This window comes from Chenopodium album, chromosome 6, assembly GCF_948465745.1.
Source record: "Chenopodium album chromosome 6, dcCheAlbu1.1, whole genome shotgun sequence".
In the NCBI taxonomy this organism is placed as follows: domain Eukaryota; kingdom Viridiplantae; phylum Streptophyta; class Magnoliopsida; order Caryophyllales; family Amaranthaceae; genus Chenopodium; species Chenopodium album.
Genome location: NC_137839.1, coordinates 25,851,041 through 25,869,037, shown reverse-complemented (window position 1 = coordinate 25,869,037; position 17,997 = coordinate 25,851,041). Strand labels below are relative to the sequence as shown.

At 34.2% G+C, this 17,997-nt stretch overlaps 1 long non-coding RNA gene across 4 annotated transcripts; it reads right to left on the bottom strand.

Annotated features, from left to right (window-relative positions):
- Positions 1-11,482: 11,482 nt before the first annotated feature.
- Positions 11,483-16,652, bottom strand: LOC145635976 (uncharacterized). Of its 4 annotated transcripts, none has more exons than XR_014113979.1 (7): positions 16,326-16,652; positions 15,783-15,824; positions 15,582-15,689; positions 15,395-15,493; positions 13,303-15,310; positions 12,553-12,873; positions 11,483-11,571 (listed from the first exon to the last, which is right to left on the bottom strand). It is a non-coding gene; the product is annotated as an uncharacterized LOC145635976 (long non-coding RNA). The 4 variants fall into 4 exon arrangements; XR_014113980.1 differs by lacking the exon at positions 11,483-11,571 and having other exon boundaries at positions 12,283-12,873; positions 13,303-13,439; positions 14,635-15,310; XR_014113981.1 differs by lacking the exon at positions 11,483-11,571 and having other exon boundaries at positions 12,283-12,873; positions 13,303-13,416; positions 14,635-15,310.
- Between the last annotated feature and the right edge of the window lie 1,345 nt (positions 16,653-17,997).

The window sequence follows — 17,997 nt, the reverse complement described above, 5'->3', positions numbered from 1 at the left end:
ATTAATAAAATAGATCCTAAATACACGACTATACAAATATTCTCCCACTTTTATTCATGTATGATTTCATATAAAAAAATGTTCATTTTCATTCCAATACATGATCATTTCATTCTAATAGATACTCGTCATTGCAATGATACATGATTAGTTATATATATGAATAATCATGTATCAATATATATTAACACATCATGATTATTCATTTATAAATACGTGAATAATTATGTATTAATACTTGTTGGCTATTTTGAAATTTATTCTCATTTTTATCTATGTACATATTTATATTGAAAAATGTTCATTTTCATTCTAATACATGATCATTTCATTTATTAGATATTCATTACGATATTGATATTTGGCATTGCTCATATTACTATGTGCTCATTTTTGTATGGATCTTGCTAACGAACGCCTCTGGGGCGTTGGATAAGCATTTAAATTACTACCAAAAGTGGTATAAACTTGGGAAAGTATGATAAAATCACGCGTTGATCAGTGTAATTAATGTTCATTTTACTTTAATCTTGGGAAAATTCTCAATGGTAGCAATGTAAAATTGCACATTCTCAATGGTAACAATTTTTTTTTTACAAATTCTTACAAATAACATTACTTTTTTTAAGTTTCTCTAACATGACAATACTTTTTGTAATTAACAACTACTTAACTTAATTAAACAAAAATAACCTAATAAATAACAAATTTTTTTAAAAAAATAAGTAAAAAAACTAGCCACCCAAGTGACCCAACGTCCCAACCTAAGACCCCAGCCACCCTTGAAAAATTTCAGCCTTAACACTCCAAAATTAAATCATGGGCTTTCTCTAATGGGAAATAAATCCTTATTTTGCACTATCATCAACCATTCATCATCACCATCGCTATTTCACATCATCTGGTATTAAATTGGAGCATTAATTGAAGTCCTTGCTGCGATTGGTGGCCGAAATTGTTGTAATTGATGGTCAGATTGTGGTTGTTGATGGCGAATTGGAGCAATCGCGGTTGGTAGCCAAGTGGGGGAGAATTATATTTTGCTGGGTTGCAGCTTGATTGATTTCGTTGTGGTGCTATGATGTTGGTGCGATAATGGAGTGTGGAATGGTGGTTGTAGCTTGTGTGGGTGCGTGGCTGGTGCTATGTTGTTGGTGTGATATTGGAGTGTGGGGCTGTTGATAAATGTGCAAAGTGTAGGGGTTGATGGTGGTTGTTGGCAGCACTGCCGGTCAGTGTTTCAGATGCGTAGTGCTGAGTAATATTTTAAGGGGTCGAGTTCAGGGGTAATGCGCGTTGACAGGGGTGGCCGAGGTGGAGAGCAGGGTGGCGGGGGTGGGGCAGGGTGGCTTGGGTCTTGGGTGGGGTGGCTGGTTTGTTTTGTTAATTTTATTATCTTAATTTTTGTTTAATTAAGCTAACTAATTGTTAATTACAAAAAATTTGTCATAATAGAGAAACTTAACAAAAGTAATGCCATTTGTGAGAATTTGTAAAAAAAAATTGTTACCATTGAGAATGTGCAATTTTACATTGCTACCATTGAGAATTTCCCTTTAATCTTTCTACTTTTAGCTAACTTATCCAACGTCTTGGGGGTGTTCGTTAGCTTTTGCCTTTTTGTATTGATAGATGTTATATTTCATTTAGTTAAATTTGTGAGTTCAATTGTGATAGCCATCCATTCACATGTTAATAAATTAAAATTTCGTTTTTATTTTGATACAATTTTATTTTCATATTGATTATTTTTCATTATTAATAAGTTGTTTTCATATTGATATGTGCATTGTTCAATTTCATTTTGATAGATACTTATTCTAAATTTTAACAAATGATCAACTTCACATTAAAAGATAATCATTCAAAATTTAAGACTTGTTCATTTACATTGAAAAGTGTACTTTGAATATATCTAGAAACCTTAAAAGTCAAATTGGTGAGAAAATGGGCTCTTCATTCCTATTCTGATGAACAGTGCACTTCCCCTTTTACCGGTAAAAAAGTCCCTTTAAAAAGTGGAATGACTATTTCTCCTTATTATAGGTGGCCCTTGTAGAAGTGCCACGTGTGCAAGGACAACTTCCTCTGCCAGCCACGTAGTCTTTACTCCTCTTTCATGGCGGAAGGCTGCTGGAGCTGCTAAATCCTTTGTTTTTGTTCTGCTGAAGTAATTGCAAAAATTGTAAATTTGTAGTTGTTCATCCCAAGTCCAGTGAATTTTTTAGATTTGTTGGCCTTTTGAATTTTTAGTTTCGGTTTCATTATATTATTATTTCCTCTAATTTTAGGTTTATGGGTTTAGTGTTAATGTTGTTTTAGGCTAATTTATATTTTTTTATTACTTTGTACAGAATCTAAGCTCATTATTAACTATTCTGTCAGGGCTAATTTTGTTTTAATTATGCTTGATTTTGATTACTTTATTTTTTTATGCTCTAAGCACTAATTTCTAAAAATTATACATTATTTTTTGTTTGCCTTTGGATTCACAATTCGTTAGTTTTGGTAATTTTACCAATTTGAAATGTGGGAATTCTTACAGATCTTGGAAATAACCAAGTGCCACAATTCCCTTCATCTATCACATTTGTTGATGATTTTGATTAGCCTTGTGATGGAAATACATCTTTTTACCTGCTGATTAAAAGGTTTGATTATCTCTAAAAAATTGCTTTTGATGTTCACATTTTTTCCTGTTTATGGCTTTAATTTGACTTATAAGGTTTATTATAGATATAGATTATTATAGATTTAGTTTGTTTTGCTTTAGTTCAATGTTAATTTGGCTTGTTTGCTTATTAACTATATTTAATTTTTTGCTAATGATGGGAGTATAATTTTTACAGCGCACCTAATGTATCAGATTTTTTAAAAAAACTTTTGTATATATGTTTGGATTTTAGAATTAGGCAAAATATTATTTGTTTAGTCTCAAAATGGATGTTCCATCTGCTTTATATATTCACTCAGTTTGATTAGCCTTATGATGTAGAATCTTCTTGTTAACTGCCGTGTAATAGGGGTGTCTATTGGTTTCATCTGTGTGCTGCCAGCCTCTTATGCGCATGCTTTAGATTACCAATGTTGAAATGCATTTGAGGGTATATGTGTTGTTGTATTACTGTTGTGTAATCATGCTTAGCAAGTGGGCTGCAGGTTTACTAGTTAATACATTTTACTTCCTATATAAAGGGAGCTGCTTCTATTGTTCTTCCTTAGCAAAGGAAAGAGTACCAACAATACAAAATAGAAAAAATAGCAAACAAAACCTTCAGTTGAGGTAGTGTTCAATCGTCTTCATGTTTCTGTTGCTCTGAATATTGGATCATGTTCAGCTCATGTACATTGTAATAAACTAAAGAGTATGACTATTGTATTGAACTTCATTTGACGCTTTGGACATTGTATACAACTATTTGTACTAGCTTGGATGTATAATATGAACTATTAATTACCTTAGTTTGTATACAAAAAAAAAAAAAAAAAAAAAAAAAAAAAAAAAAAAAAAACTCCAATCAACTTTAGCCATAGCTAATGATCATTTGAATTATTTTCTTTGGGTTAGTCGGGTATTTTGTTTAGGTTTCACAAAAAAAATGATCCTGTTGTTATGGTGATTTGAATTGTTTTCTTTGGGTTAGTCGGGTATTTTGTTTAGGCTTCAGTGTGTGTTGTTCAGTCATGATGATTTGTTATTTTCATATAAATACATTTAAATAATCTGATGTTGTTGTGCTTGTTTAATGTTGTTGGTTATGTCGTACAAACATAAAACGTGTTGTAATAATGATTTATGCTGAAACCTTTATTTGTTGTAGGCTTAATATACATGTATCTGTTATTGTTAGTTGAGTTTGTTAGCTTTTAGAGCATGTGTCACTAAATTGCCGGTCTTAGCTTTAAGTGCGTTTTATTATGTCATACGCTCGTTAGGAAGCTTCCTTAATTAGGAAAATAGTATATTTTAAGACTAGCCGGGATGTTGGAGCTGCAATGTAAGGTTATCATTGGCTCTACCTGGCTCCCACTGTAGCTTACCTTCTGATGTGATACATTAATTGTTCGCAAAGGTTATGGGGTCAGAACAACTCAAAGTAGCCATTTCTTTCCAGAGCTTACTCAACCAGGTTGTTGGGTTCTTGAGGTTATTGGGTTCGACTTACAGTCTGGCAGGCGATGATAGGAATGTTGTCCGCCTAAAGCTGGTCACTGATTATATCTAGTCACCTTACATCTTTGAAGGTGGTGTTGCTGCTACACTTGATCCTTCTCGTGAAAATGCTGCTGAGCAAACCATGCGCTTTCTGAGAGCTCAATATGGGTTGCATATTGTTAACATCACTTCAGAGAATATTTACAAGCTGGACCAGTGTGCCTTCTTGTATAAAATGAAGTGCATTTCCTTGGAATCACTGAATAAGCCCATAATCAATGGCCGAACTAAGTGGCCTGCGATTCCAGTCAAGAAACAAAGTACCAACTACATATGTATTGATTGCATTAATGTCCTACGTGTTGTTGCAATAGCAACTAAGGCTAGGGTCTCTGGCATAGAAGTGGTTGAGCTTGCTGCAAATAAGTGGGTGTCCTGGCTAACAATATACACTCCTTCCAGTGTTGGGATGGAGTGCATTTGTAGCTCTTTGAATTGTTATTGCAAGGGTGCGAAGCAAGATGCTGCAAGGAGAGGTGTGAAGTTTCTGCGTGCTTTTTACAATGTGGACATAGTTGACTTGAACTATGGTAATGCCATTTACTCTGGTATCAAATGCTCATTGAACACATAAAGCTACATGGCTATAAGGGAACACAAACTGGGAAAACAAGGAGAATTGCATCTAGCTCCTTTCCTTGGTGAAACTGACTGTTTGACACCCAAGTTTGGTGGAAACAAGATTCCAACTCCTACTCTGCCTCCGACAGCCCCTCGCAAGCCAACGGCTTCCTTTTCTTTTGGCAACCGGCCTCGGGCACTATAGACACCCATTTGTGTCTTCCCAAAACCAAACCCAGTTATTAATACCTTTCATGTCATTTAATTATCGAACGGGGTGAAAGTGTGAAAAGTCTAGTGATGAGGATGTTTTTATTAAAATATCTCTTCTTTCTGAAAATATTTCTTTTCTTACCCTATTTATGAAAAACGTGCATTCCAATTTATTTTGGTCCATAAAAAGGTTCCAATAATAGTGTAGTTGGATGGGGCTTGAAAAGACCTTTCCAACGATATATTATAAGCCCAATTCCGATGAATAATGAGGAAGTTATGGCCAAAATACTAAATTGGGCCCGCTTTGGTTCTTACATACGGCCCAATGATCTAGAGGAGAGCCGATTATTAATTATCATTCCTAAAGCTTTTAGGATTGATTATAGTATTCTAGAATACTATAGAAGGTTCTCTTAAATCCTAATAGAGTTAGGATTGATAATTATGTTTCAAAGAGTTTGAAATTGAATAAAACTACTCCTTTTGAGAATTCTTGTTTTGTATGAAATGTAATATATTCAGATTTTATTTTCGTACCTCATAATCTTTATCCAAATGTTATATGTCTGGATAGATCTTGAAATTATCTTTCTATTGATATATTATAATATTAAATCCGAGGTATAACAAAAAAGATATGAATGAGATACGAAACTTTATCCAAAACTGACACCCTTCTACTATTTCAGCCATATCTTTTTATCTACGAATGATTTTAATCTGATTTTAATTGGGTATGAAATTGGACTTCAAGAGCTTTCAAACAACATAATATATGCTTTATTTGGACTTCTGGATCAAAAGATATCATAAAAACAAAATCCGCAAAAACTGTCTTGAAGCGCCGGACGATAGGCCTGTCGCGGGGCGACAGTGGCTGTTGCGGCGACAGAGGCATGTTTTATTCCTCTTCAAACTCTAATTTTTTTTATCAATTCTGGAATATTTTCATTATAAATAGTGTCCTTAGACCTCCGTTTTTAATCATCAACTCTTAACCAGAATTCTCTAATTCTCTTCTCTCTCTAAGCAAAAGCTTATTCTCTCTCTCTTTTCTAAGCCTAGCCTTTTACAAACAAAAATCCTCATACATTAGCACTAGACACACTTAGCCAAGTTCGAATTTGCCTTCGCCCTAGACGTGAAAGGTTTGATTTATGAGGTTTTGGTCCCTAATCTCTATTTCAAATATTTAATTTAAGAAGTTACTAACGTGTGTAATTTATTATTAGAAAGAGATACGAGGCATCCAAGTAAGTACTTTAATTGTTTAATTGATATTTTGATATAGAAATCATGTTTAGGTTGTTATTTTGATTCCTTGTATCATGTTAGGATGTTTTTCCTAGTATCATGTTTAGGGTAAAGAATAAGTTTCTTATATCAATTATGATTTTATGATGCTTCCTATTTTCTTTCCTAATATCATGTTAGTATCATGTTAGGGCTAAAGCTTTGACTTTTATTGTTTAGTGACATGTTAGGGTTTGTTATTAATATTGTTAGTATCATGCCTAGGATCTTGCTATTGTTATTATGCTTTATTTTTAACATGATTATTATAATATTTATTATTAATTTAATGATGATTATAGTTATTATTATGTTGGTTGATACATTGCTATTGTTATTGCTTGATCACACCTTTTATGCATGTTTAAAGGGAATTGGTACTTGTAATCACGCTTAATAAGATAATTAATAATCTTGTTAGGGTTAATTTGATTATAATTCAAGTGATCTCCAATAATAGATTTGTTTGTGCATTAATGTTCAACCAACATAGATTAAACAGGTTTAGGCTAAACCTATTGATTGCATGTTAGTCAGAAAGTGCACATGAATACGAGAAGAATAAAGTAGAGGCCTATTATTAGGGCAGGTGTAGACACCCATTTGTGTCTCCCCAAAACCAAACCTAGTGATGAGTACCTTTCACGTCGAATCATAATGGAATGAAGTGAAAGTGTGGAAAGTTTAGTGTTGCGGATAGTTTTAATTTCTTTTCTCTTCTCTCTATTTTTGAAAACTTATTTTAAGAAAACAGCCAATCAAATTTGGTTGGCCCATGATATGGTTCCAATAGTAGTGTAGTTGGATGGGGCTTGACAAGAGCTTTCCAACGATATATTATAAGCCCAATTCCAATGAATATTGAGGAATTTATGGCCAATTTACTGAACTGGGCCTGTTTTGAGCCTTATATGCGGCCCAATGATCTAGGGGAGGGCCTAATATGATTTATCATTCCTAATGCAATTAGGAATGGTTTTAGTCTTCTAGATTCTTCTAGAAGGTTCTTTTCATTCCTAATTCATTTAGCATTGATAAATTGACTTTTGTTGACTTTTTAGAGTTTTAATCAGGATCAAAGAACGTTTTTGAGGAAAATACGATTTTATCCTCATGTACGACAATTTCTATCTGATTCTAAGAAAACGCGTGAATTTCTGAAATCAGCGCCAAACGCCAAGCGCTACGCTTGGCGCCAACAGCCAGCGTTGGCACTGGTTCAGTTTTTTGTGCGCAAGACTCTGTTTTTATATTTTATCTTTTTGGCTGATTTTCTCTATAAATAACGTGCTAAAAACTCCGTTTTCGATAACCAGTTTTAATCAATAACCAGATTTCATCTACAACCAGTTTTCTCTCGTTAATCTACCAACTCTCATCAAGATTCTCTTGATTATTTTCTCTCTCTCTTTTTCTAAACTAGCTTCTCTCATATACAAAATTCCGCATTCATTAGATATAGATACACCTAGCCATATTCGAAGTTGCCTTCGCCCTAGACGTGAAAGGTTTAATTTCTGAGGGTTTGGTCCCAAAACTCTCTTTCCATTATTTAATTTAATTGTTTAGTTTATTATTTTCCTTGAAGTTACTAACGTGTGTATTTTGTTATTAGAAAGAGGTACGAGGCATTAAAGTAAGTACTTTAATGGTTTTTTTTTTATGTTATGATATAGAGTTCATGCTTAGATTGTTATTATGATTCCTAGTATCATGTCTAGGGTAACTTTAATATCAAGTATGATTAAAAGTATGATGCTTCCTATGTTCTTCCTAATATTTATGATTGTTAGTATCATGTTAGGGTTAAAGATTTGATCTTTATTTCTTAGTGACATGCTAGGGTTTGTTATTAATCTTGTTAGTATCATGCCTAGGATCTTGCTATTATTATGCTTTTTCATGATTATGATTATGATTATTTTTTATGATTTATGATTATATATTGTTATAATTATTATTATGATGATGATTATTATTATGTTTCTTGATATTATTATTTATTGTTATTGCTTGATCATACCTTTTTATGCATGTTTAAAGGGAATTAGTACTTGTAATCACACTTAATAAGACATTTAATAATCTTGTTTAGGGTTAATATGATTATAATTCAAGTGATCGCCAATAATAGATTTATTTGTGCATTATATTCAACCAACATAAATAAACAGGTTTAGGGTTAATCCTATTGATTGTATGTTAGTCAAGAAGCGCACATGAATACGATCAGAATAAAGTAGAGGCCTATTGTTAGGGCAGGTTCAATCTCTTTTAGGTTGAATTTGTACCTTCATCCCCAAACCCTTATTTGGTTCAAGACCTTATGGATTTGATGATCTCTTGGATCGTTAAGGGGTGTAACCTTCACCCTGTGAACGGTTTACAAGTTCCTAAAAAAATTTTGTTGGCGACTCTTTTGCTTTATCTTCTTCCCTTTTGGACGCCACCGTACTTTAGTGTATGATCACAGTGGGGTTCAAGCTAGGGGTTAACGCTTGAAATTATTCCCTACAGCAGGTTCTTTCTCTTTTAGATTGGATTTGTACCTTCATCCCCAAACCCTTATTTGGTTCAAGACCTTATGGATTTGACGATCTCTTGGATCGTTAAGGGGTGTAACCTTCACCCTGTGAACGGTTTACAAGTTCCTAAAAAAAACTTGTTGGCGACTCTTTTGCTCTATCTTCTTCCCTTTTGGACGCCACCGTACTTTAGTGTATGATCACAGTGGGGTTCAAGCTAGGGGTTAACGCTTGAAATTATTCCCTACAACAGGTTCTTTCTCTTTTAGATTGAATTTGTACCTTCATCCCCGAACTTCCAGTCTTGGTTCAAGACCTATTAGAGTTAACGATCTCCTGGATCGTTAAGGGGTGTAACCTTCTCCCTATGAACGGTTTACAAGTTCCTAAAACATGTTGGCGACTCTTTTTCTCTAGCTTCCTTCCCTTTGGACGCCACCGTACTTTAGTGTATGATCACAGTGGGGTTCAAGTTTGGGGTAATGCTTGAAATATTGCCTACAGGCACATTCATCTTTGATTCCAAATTCTATATCTGTTCCAATCCCGGCTGATTTAGAAACAATTTTTAAGCGTAGGAAGACTTAAATTAGTTTACTTATATCCCCGTGTTATGTAGACCACTAGGTTTATGCTATTGCTTAAATATTTTGTGTTCATAGACTTTAAGATCTCTATGTAGCTTCTGTTTGTTTTGTCTAAGTTTTATTTTGCTAGACTATGGGATGTAATAGTTTCGCTTTCAGCAGCAATCTTCTATGTAATGCAATGTGCTTGTTTGAATTAAATGGAATTATTGAAGTTGTGTTTGGTTTATGTTTTGGTTTGCTTGTTGCTAATTCTCAAAATTCAATTGTTTGCTGCTTCATATCCATGCCTTGCTAGCCTTACTAAGCATGAGTACGTGTTTTATTTGCAGGTCGCACTTACATATGCTATTGTTACAAAAGAAATTTTAGACAACAGTGACTGTTTAAATGGGTATATGCATATAAACTAAGGGCTGAGGAAACTCTAACTAAGAATAAAAATAAAAGAGCTGTTTAAATCCAAGGAGATTTTATATTAGGATTGGAATTGCAATTAAGGCCATTGTGGCCATTACTATTTTCACTGATATTTAAAAACTTTCAATTCCAAATAAGCAATCAGAATATGCAAATTATGTTAGGAAACATTCTATCAAGCATTCGCGAGCAATTGATGCTCTTTCTGAACCAACTTCAGTTAGGTTAGAATAGGTGCACTGAATCTGTGATCTATATTATATACAGTGGATATATTTTACCTTAAGGATTTGTTTTCGCATTTGTGAATTTAGTGAGGTTGGCGAAACCAGTGCATAGGGAGCTCTGCGAAATATAGGAACCCAATCAACATCTTCAAAAAACAATCCAAAACAACCTCAGGGGAAAAAAAAGTAAGCAGGTAGAACACTCTTGTGTTTTTAGGTTTACAAATATTAGCTAACAGTCTTCATTTGGAATTTTTAATAGAAGCAAAGACTGCTACTCGTGGTACCTTACAGACAATAGGAAACCTTTCAATAGATGACTCAGTAAGGTTGTGACATCTTCACTATTTGACTATGTCTATTTTTACACTATAGGCATGATTACACTGACCTTTCTTTTGATCCTTGAGTATTTAGTGAGCTGGGTGAAAGCAGTGCGCAAAGAAACATTGATTAAAAAAAAAAGTAAAAAAAAAAACAAAAACAACCTAAGAAGAAAACAATCACTGAGTCTTTATTTAGTTGTTTTTGCCTTTATTTTTCCAATGTTAATAAGAATATGATTTTTAGTGTCTTATTTTCCAGAGGAATCGGCTGCTGATGTTGGCCAACCACTTTTGTCGGCCCCTTTACAACTGGATGCACCTCAATATTGTCTTAAATGCGGAGCTAAGAAGTTTCGGTACGAATGGCTTCACTTTTGTTGTGGCAATGGGAGCATTAGGATTGCTACAAATGATATTCCTCCTGAACTCCATCGGCTCTTTACAATTCAAGATGATGAGGATTCATTGCATTTCAGAAGATATGCTTATATGTTTAATAACTTGTTTGCATTTTGCTCACTTGGAGGCAAAACTAATGCTAGCTCTGAAAAAGGGATCTTCGTCTTCTTACTGCATGGTAAGATTTATCACCACTTGCCAGATTTTCTGCCTTAAAATAAAGTTCCTAAGTACTTACAGCTTTATTTCTATGATGCACGATTTGAAGCTACGTGCAGAACGAAAATTTTTCCTGAAGTGAGGTAAGACACTACATGCTGATGCATGTCATGAGTGCAAATTCATATGCTCGCTTTTGGCTGACAAATTTTCCAGCCTATGCATGATTCAAATTTACAGAACATAACTATATTACATGATTTGTAAACACCAAAGCACTAAATCAAAGTCTTTGGAGGGGCAACATTTTTTGAGAGGCAACTACTTGGTCACCTTTTGAAGCAATTATATAAACATATTAAATTATCAAATTCTGCTCTAATTTTCAATATATCTTTAAAGTGCAATTAGTCTAAACATATTAAGTCAGAAGAAACATATCATTTTTCATACATTAGTCTAAACAAGCTGGTCTAAACATATTAAGGCAAATTACTTCATACATTAGTCTAAACTGATAATCTTACTTACACCCGAAATGCTTTTCAGTAGGAAATTAAACACATTGATCAATTTAAAGTGTTATTCTATAATATTGTCAGAACATTAGACTTGTGCCGATTCATAGCCGATTTACCTATCCTGATAAACAAACCGTTGCGCGCGCATCGCGCGCGTGCACCAACACTAGTTAATACAAATATACAACAATCCCACATCACCACGTTTCCACACACAAATTATAATATGAGAGATTGACATTTTAGAAGATAAAGATGCAATGTAATTTTAGAAGATAAAGATGCACAACTTGAAAGCTAATTATATTTTCGTTTCTAGTTTCACTAGTGGAAAAAAGGCCATCCGTAACGGGCAAAAAGGGCCCATCCGTAAAGGGCAGCGTCCGTTACGTATACGGCCGTTACGGATGGCCATTATTATTCGTAACGGGCACCGTCCGTTACAAATAACTACTAATTCGTAACGGGCACTTAAAATGTCCGTTACAAATAACTACTTATTCGTAACGGGCGTTTCAGGTGCCCGTTACGAATAACCCATTATTCGTAACGGGCACTTACAATGTCCGTTACGAATAATAGGTTATTCATAGCGGGCGTTTCAGGTGCCCGTTACGAATAACCCATTATTCGTAACGGGTATTTGAAACGTCCGTTACGAATAAGTAGTTATTCGTAACGGGCACTTACAATGTCCGTTACGAATAAGTAGTTATTCGTAACGGGCATTTACAATGTCCGTTACGAATAATCTCGGAATAAGATAAAAAATTAGGGGCATTTGTAACTAGCATTTCAGGTGCTAGTCACAAATACCCCTATTATTTTTCCATTTACCACCCAAATTATTACATTCTAAAAGACTTATTATTCCTTGACAAACAACAATATTAATAACACCTGCGTATTTGTAGTAAAATATCATGTAAATGCTAGACAAATCCTGTATTACACACTGTTACTACTTGCTTTTTATACTCTTCTGTATACACTTATGACTTCCTGTTAAAATTCTTAGCAAATTCCATCTAACATCATTAGAACAGTATAAATTTGGTTAGAGATATAATGAAATTTAGCTACAAAATTGAAGTGTTATTACCCAATTAAAGGCTCCAAGAAGTGATAATGATCACCAAAGAAAGCCTCAATAAAATGTTGTGCTACTTTCACTTGCAGACATCGAGCCACCTTCAGATTTCACGGCGGGTGTTCCTCAGCTTCCAATGTCAAGCCCTTGTAATCTTCCCAGGGAATCATTCGGCATAAATTCTGAAGGGTTGGTTTTGGCCTGGGAATTGGATGAATGCATATGGTGCAAGTTGTTATTATTTCCGTAAGTTAAATTATTCTGAAGGACCCATCATTTCGCCTGTGGCCATTCTAAGCCTCTCCACTTCCTGCTTTAATGCTTCATTGAGTGCTGAAAAAATAAACAGAAAAGTGCAGATTTTAAAGATCTATACCGCAACAAAATTCAAAAAGAAGAGACATGTCAAGCCAAGTTCAAAATATTTAGTGATATTGTTTTTTACTTGAAACAATGAAATCAAGATATTTTGATAGTTTAAAACTTAAATTTGTATATTGGCAGCTAAATTCCGAACTAAATCAACTGTTCAAACCTAAATTAAGTTCTGTGTTTTCAGATGTCAAACCAGTTGTGTCCCTCTAAATAATAAATTCATAAAAGAAACGTAAGAACAACAAGTTCACACAAGAGAATCTTAGAAGTACTTTTAATTTCTAGATCCTAAAACCTTGTACTCCGTAATCTAAATGAAAGAACAAGTGAATCTAAATTTAAGAGCAGATCTTTTACGTTACTGGGGTGTGATATCAGCAAAAATACCTGATACAAGGTGAGTTGTGCAGAAAGGGTGGTTGCTTCAGTTTAAAGAGTCTGTACTTTCCGCTCCAACTCCAATATGTATCGAGATTTCCTCTCTTTAGAACGTGCAGCAGACTGCCAATTTGCCAAGTAAACCACTGTGAGGCATAAGTAGACTAAATAAGGAAAGCAACATAATAACCACCAATTAAGGGCCCTAATTTTCCAAAAGTAACATGATTATAAAGCAAACATACTCTAAAGTGTGCATATTGCAATGATTGGATTGGATATATGAAACACCACCAACAAAAAAAGCCGCAACAATTAGTTAAATTCCCATGAAACACTGAAGTTTCATCTCATTACTTTGCAATACAATGTAACAGTGTTCACTCCAAAACCATTGATAATAATGTCACTAAAAAGCCAATCTACCAATCGGAAAAGTAAACAACATACGAAGAATGCCACGAACATACAAATGGATTAATATGCAGATATTTCAGTAAAGGCATAGATAAAAGTATCAAACTTTTATGACTATATTATAATTTTCACCATATCAAAGTATCAAACTTTTAAAGCTCATCCAATGAACAAGATTAACTTAACATATTATGTGTACCAATTAGACGTGATCCAACAATAATATAATAATATATTTCCAAGACTCGAAGAAATTTCGATTCCCTCAGGTACCTAGGACAGAAAATGCTCAGATATTGAAAATATAATGTTCTAAGAAGTTTAGAAATCGGTGACTTAGGTAATTTTGTCCCCCGTATCTCATTAAATTTAAGCTAATACTAGTCTGCTCAACATTAATTATCTTCTAGAGGGTATGCAATGTTAATTAATGTACTTTCATTGGAAAACATCGGCAACAATTGAAAGAGCATATATCCCAAATGAATCACAAGTCTAGTGTCTATATATACCATGCTGAAACTTTTGGCACACCAAGCAAGTCTAGTGTCTATGGATCTAAAAGAAGATGATTATAATCTGAGTATTTAGTGGAAATACACTAATTTCAACTTGCTTTGATCCAGTAAAGATAAAACCTTCAACTCCACACACATTAAATGTCAAAATGCTTCAGTTTTTAACGGCGTACACCCCTCTACGCCCCTCTACTGGCTCCACACTCGTTATTAAGTCACACCCGAGCACACTTGTAGCCTCACAAGCACTACAACACAGCCCTATGGAAGCATAATCTACACTACACACACAACACAAAAATACACCAGTCCTTACTTGCCAAGTCTCTCATGCATATACAAAACACGGCCACTACCACTGAAGCACAAAACAGTCTCTTCTAGGAATGTTCAAATAATAATGTACCTTATCAGTAGGATAACATGTCTTAGGCACCAACATGTCTTAGGCACCAACATAATGTACCTGTATTCGTCTACCCTCGCCTGCTGTCAAGCCTGTCCGAATATTTATTGTTCTAGTCGAGTATACCTGAGTCTTCGTGTTCTCTGTATGGTCAGTATATTGCTGATTTTCCGTGCCTGATCGTAAGGATAGCACAACCACAGAATCCCAAGATAATTGGAGAGACTAGAGAGTGGTGACTAAGTCACATTATTAGTAACAGATTGTACAGGAATGTACTGACCAAGTAAATATACAATACATTAATCTTCATCATGTCTGCAAATTAATGCTTTATTACACTGCATCTACTTTATTACACTGGTGAAGTATAGTAGTTAATAAATAGGGATAAACAATCATAGTTTTACATATAGGAGACAAGGGAATCAAATGAGAATGCGAGTTCTCATCAGAAAAATAAGGAGCTTTCATTATATAGCCCAATTAGAATTACCAGTGCAAAGACAAAAAATAATTCAAATGCTTAGCCTCATGCCCCTACAGCTTGCTACCATAGCAGAGGAAGTGTTCTTACCGGTTAAGGGAATGCTATATGTGCACCCACCTCCTCGACGTTGTTTGACTCTAAATCTGTTTGGTTTCCACTGTTGGAATTGGCCACCAATTTTGCAACCTGCAACCCACACAATCAACATAATTAACCAATTATCTCATTGTTACCTAGGCTAGGTCTTTTGATAGAGGGGAGTGTTCTCACCGGCTGAGGGGATTGTATATGAGAACTCGCCTCCACCACATTGTTTAAATCCAGGTCTGCATTGTTTTCATTGTTGGAATTACCCATCAATATTGCAGCCTACAAACCACACAATTGACATAAGTAATCAAATTCCTTAATCCTTAATCTTATGCTAGGGTCTTTTTGAAAGAGGAAGTGTTCTCACCGGCTGAGGGCCTTATATATCATCACCCTCCACTCCCTCCTCCATCACACCATTTAAATCTAAATCGGTCTGGTTTCCTCTGTTGGAATTGCCCATCAATTTTGCAACCTGTAACCCACACAATTGACATAAGTAACCAATTTCCTCGCTCTTATCTAGGCTAGCTAGGGTCTATTTCTTTTTTTTTTATCTAATTAATACCTCATCCTTCAGCTATTCATTCTCTAGTTTCAGCGCCCTCTCCTGTTGAAGAGGTGATCACCAGATATAGTTAAAAATGTCACAAAAAAAAGATAAAAAAGGGAAGGCAAGAAAAAAATAAATATGAATACTAAAACACAGTTGACATAATCATATCTTGTGCATGCACAAAGAATGCCCATTATTACCATTCCCCCATTTGGATCAGCTAACGTCGGCAGGCCTGGGAAAGAAGTTGAGCCTGATCATAATGCTTAGACCTTATCTAACTATAACTAGATGAATATTGAGGGACAACTCTTCTAGGAATGTTCAAATTATAATACTTGAACAAATAATTCATAATTTTATTGAGATAATCCAAAACAACAAAATTCGAAGAACATTCACATGGATAAAAACGCAAAAGAGTAGAAATAACACGAAATTTGTCGAGAATCAGTTGAATATATAAATAGAGTAACAAAATTCTTGGCAAAATCATAAGAAACAACGATTTTACCAAAAGCAAAGAAAGATATATGGTTATAACTAGCCTATAACCTTAATTCAAGTGAGTAGATTGCTCAGCATGCTTCTTGTCCTCCATAGAAGAGTTGTTTCCGCCATTGATGTTCGCTGAAGCTCCAGTAGCTCTCGCCACCACAAATTTTCCCAACCATTAGATTTCACAATTGCTTTCATTCTCTCTGCTAGGGTTTGTTAGTTTCTAGGGTTAGAGTATTAAATTGTGATTCGAAATAGGGTTAGAGTTAAGAATTTGGATATGGCGAACGGAATGAGAAGTTGGCGATTTGGGGTGAAGAGAGAAGGAGATGGCGAAGGGGAGGAAGAGAGGAGGAGAGAGAGTGAAAGGGAAAATATGTGGGATTTTAGTGTTTGACGGCTAGGACTAGGAGTGTGAAACCCTAATAATTAGTAATGGGCTTCTCTTTTCATGGGATCCTCTTTTTAACAGGACCAAATTCGTAACGGGCACATAGTGTCCGTTACGAATAAATATTTATTTGTAACGGGCACATGGTGTCCGTTACGAATAAATATTTATTCGTAACAGGCACATGGATCCTCTTTTTAACTGGACCAAATTTGTAACGGGCACATAGTGTCCGTTACGAATAAATATTTATTTGTAACGGGCACATGGTGTCCGTTACGAATAAATATTTATTCATAACAGGCACATGGTGTCCGTTACGAATAAATATTTATTCGTAACGGAAAATATTTTGCCCGTTACGAATAAATATTTATTCGTAAAAGGCAATATTTTGCCCGTTACGAATGTATTTAATGTAACGGGCATAGCTTTGCCCGTTACAAATGAAACTTTTTCCACTAGTGTTTATAGAATATCTTTCAGATGATTCAAAACATCAAATCTTGGGAATTTGATATCTCTAATATTGATTCCCTCCCTTTAAAAAAGCATTTTTAAGGAAGTTGAAGGTAATAATATATGGTATCACAAATGATTCATTTCAATGACAATACATAATAATATTGGATTTTGTGTGTAACACGGACAATGATAATATTTGTTAATATAGGATTATAATTATATATAAAATGACTAAAATAGTAGTATAATCATTTAAACTTTTTAGCTAAATGTATATGGTCATTTAGATATATCAATATGCTCATTTTCTTAAAGAGTTAAATGTTCATTTCTATTAAATCATATGAACATTTATAAATTATTAATTAAATTCATCTCTTTTTATTCTTTTTTATCTTTTGATTACTTTTATTTTTTTTTATAAGTGGTCACACGATAATATGATACGACCAACTGCACAAAAACATGCTATTATAAAAGTAGTGTTGTAAAATGAAGCACAATGACCGCCTGGCTAGTTTATTTGAATTAACGTTGCCACATTTCTCATTATAGATACAAAAACACAATAATATACTCTAAATAGTCTACTATCTTTCTTTTTTTTTAATTTTTTATTTTGATGAATATTTTATGTGCATTATAATAGATATTCTTACATAGTATAAGTACTTTGATTTATAATGAACCCACTCATTTTAAGAGACATACATTATTTATTTATTTGTACATTTTACAAGCTACATATGTTCATTTTCAAGGCCACAAGATAAACATAAATATATGGTGGTTGGGGATTTACTCATATCTTTCTCTCCTCCTCATCAATCCTCTGATATGTGGCTATTTTCGCTAACACAACTTCAACTTTAG